A 3,479-nucleotide genomic window follows, 5' to 3' on the forward strand; every position below is an offset into this window, starting at 1 on the left:
TTGATCAAAACTTGAAATTTTGTACTTCAAAGGACATTACCAAGAAAGTAAAAAGACAAGTCACAGAATAGGCAAAACTATTTGCAAATCATACATCTGGTAAGGTTATTCAGGATGTTTAAAGAACTCTTACAATGCAACAATAGAAGACAAATAACCCAGTTAAATAATGATCAAATAATCTGAATATTTATTCAAAGGAGATAAACAAATGGACAATAAGAAAATAAAGAGATGCTCAACATAATTCATTATTAAAAAAATAAAAATAAAAACCACAGTGAGATACCACTTCACACCCACCAGTATAGCTATAATAAAAAAGATAGACAATGAAAAATGTTGGTGAGGATGTAAAGAAATTGGAACTCTCATACATTGCTGATGGAGATGTAAAATGGTATAGCCATTATGGAAAACAGTTCAATGGTTTCTCAAAAAGTTAAACACAGAGTTAGCCTATGACCTGACAATTGCAACCAAGAGAATTGAAAACATATGTCCACACAAAAACTTGGACAGAAATGTTCATAGAAGAATTATTCATAATAGCCAAGAATTATAAACAACCTAAATGTCCATCAGTGAATCAACTGGCAAACAAAATGTGTCATATCCATACAATGGAATATTATTCAGCCATTAAAAGGAGTGAAGTACTGGTTCATGCTGCAAACAAGACACAAAAGGCCACACACTGTATGATTTTATTTGTGTGAAATGTCCAGGATGCAAATCCATATAGACAAAGTAGATTAGTGGTTGTCAGGGTCTGGGGAGAAGGGGAAAAGGAAAGTGACTACAAAAGGGTACAGGATTCTTTTGTGAGTGGGAAGAATATGCTGAAATTAGATAGTACAGGTGGTTGTACAACCCTGTAACTATGCCTAAAACTGCTGAATTCTACACTCTAAAAGGTATATTAGTCCAATTTTACACTACTGATAAAGACACACCTGAGACTGGGCAATTTACAAAAGAAAGAGGTTTAATCAACTTATAGTTCACGTGGCTGGGGAGGCCTTACAATCATGGCAGAAGGCAAGGAGGAGCAAGTCACATCTTACATGGATGGCAGCGAGCAAAGACAGAGCTTGTGCAAAGAAACTCCCATTTTTAAAACCATCAGATCTCATGAGACTCATTCACTGTCATGAGGACAGCATGGGAAAGACCCACCCCCATGATTCAGTGATTCATTCATCTCCTGCTGGGTCCCTCCCACAACACATGGGAATTATGGGAGCTATAAGATGAGATTTGGATGGAGACACAGAGCCAAACCATATCAAAAGGATAAATTTTATGGTATGGGATATACCTCAGTTTTGTTTTGAAAGGTTCTACAAACTATAAAGCACCACTCACTATACAATTTCTGTAGCAGGAGCAAGGGGTATTACACAAAGTCTAGAATGCTCATCCGCCTAATTCCCGAGACCCCTCTCAGCCTTCATGGCAGTAGGTCACCAGGATAAGTTGGCATGGTGGGTGGTCTGTGCCAGGCCTGGGGAGCCTAACTGGGGCTTCTGCATGCCCCTGGGACCCCAGAAGGAACTGGGGCCCATGCATTCTGGATCTGCTAAGCCCCTCTAGAAAAGCAGAATGAAGACATTGCAAATAAGCCTGACTGGAAAAGCCCACACAGACTGGAAAGCTGAAGACACCAAGCCCAAAGCAGAGGGCTCGGGCTAGAATTCCAGGAACAGAACCTCAGCAGGTGATCTTGAGCAGAGACCACCCCTCCTTTAGTGCCCCCGATTTCTTTCATCAGGTTGGGCCATTGTGCTATGAGACTCTTTTTTTTTTTTTTTTTTTTTTTTAAGCAGAGTCTTGCCCTGTCACCCGGGCTGGAGTGCAGTGGCACAGTCTCGGCTCACTGCAACCTCTGCCTCCTGGGCTCAAGGGATTCTCGTGCCTCAGCCTCTCACGTAGCTGGGATTACAAGCACCCACCACCTTGCCTGGCTGATTAAGTAGAGACAGGTTTTCACCATGTTGTCCTGGCTGGTCTCAAACTCCTGATCTCAAGTGATCCACCTGCCTCCGTCTACCAAAGTGCTGGGATTACAGGTGTGAGCCACCGTGCCCAGCCTGTGCCTTGAGATTCTGATTAGAGGCTTCTCTCATTCTGTGGCTCTGCAATAGCAACCAAAGTGGGTAGGGTCCCTAGACCCCAAACACAGCCCTGCTAGAGGAGAGGCCCTTTATTTCCCTGGGACAGGCCTGCTGCAGTGGCTGCTTTGGGACCCTGGTTTCAGACTGCTTCCAGGCCACGGGTCCACCCACCCCCTACTGGCTTCCCTAGCCACATGACTGGATTCTACCTCAGGTTTCGAACCTGCTTCTCTGCATGAGACTGATTTCCAACCTCTGGTTCTCTGTATGAACTGGCTACTGTTTATGCAGATTCTGGCTGCAACCAGAATCCAGCCTACACTTCACATCACCCAGGAGTCCCATATGTCTTTGGCCATAGTCTTCTGAACTCTGGCCCAGCCTGACCAGAGTGGCTGGTACCCAGTGTTCGGAGGGTGCCTGGGCTCCAGCTCATCTAGCAAGGAGGTTATACTTGCAGATAACCTCCTGAGCTAGAGTCTATGTCAGCTGGCCTCAAGCTGTGTCTCCAACCTTCTCTCCCGGAATTCCCACCTTCCTTCATCCCATTCTGACCACACTGGCCTCCTTGTGTGTTCTTGAACAGGTCAAGCAGGTCCCATTTCAGGGCTGGAACAGTCCCCTCCCTAGTCCTGTAGCTGCCTCCCTCACTTAATTTAGTTCTTTGTTCACATATAACCTCCTTGCAGAAGTTGTCTCTGATCACCACCATAAAATAGCGCCCCTGTCACATTCTGTCCTTGTATCCTGCTTTACTTTTCCTTCTTGCTATGCTTTTGGTCTGTCACCCTCCCAGAACAGAAGCTCCATGAGGATTGGACTTTGTTTTGTCACTGCTGTAACCTCAGCACCTAAGAGTGCCTGGCACCTAGCTGACACTGGATACGTATCTGCTAATAAATGAATGAATAAATGAGCAAATGAATGAACAAGTGAATATGTTGTCCCACTGGAAGCTATCAACTAACAGAATGGCATATTATGGGCTTTCTCTGAGTCTGAGAAATTGAAAGCACAAGAACAATAAATGACCTTTCTATGTTTGCAAAGATCTGGGGTGAAAGAGGAACTTGGAGAGGGGAGGCCTTGGTACCCACTCCATGATTGCAAAGCCATCCTTTCTACTCTGTGTGAAATTCCCTGTTTGGAGACATCCTGTATGGTTTACAGAAGAACAGCAGAGCCCACACGGCCAGTGCAGGGCTGGAGCAGGAGCTGGATCTAAAGAGAGAGCAGAGCTTCCACAGGAAGGAGCTCAGAAGCGTCTCAGCACCTGCCTGTGCTAACAGTCCTGGTATGCATTCCATCAAGCAAGCCCTCAGCAGGAGACTGCTGTGAACACACCTGGGACCATGCTCTACC

This window comes from Sapajus apella, unplaced genomic scaffold, assembly GCF_009761245.1.
Source record: "Sapajus apella isolate SASKATOON/1434 unplaced genomic scaffold, GSC_monkey_1.0 scaffold62, whole genome shotgun sequence".
NCBI lineage: Eukaryota > Metazoa > Chordata > Mammalia > Primates > Cebidae > Sapajus > Sapajus apella.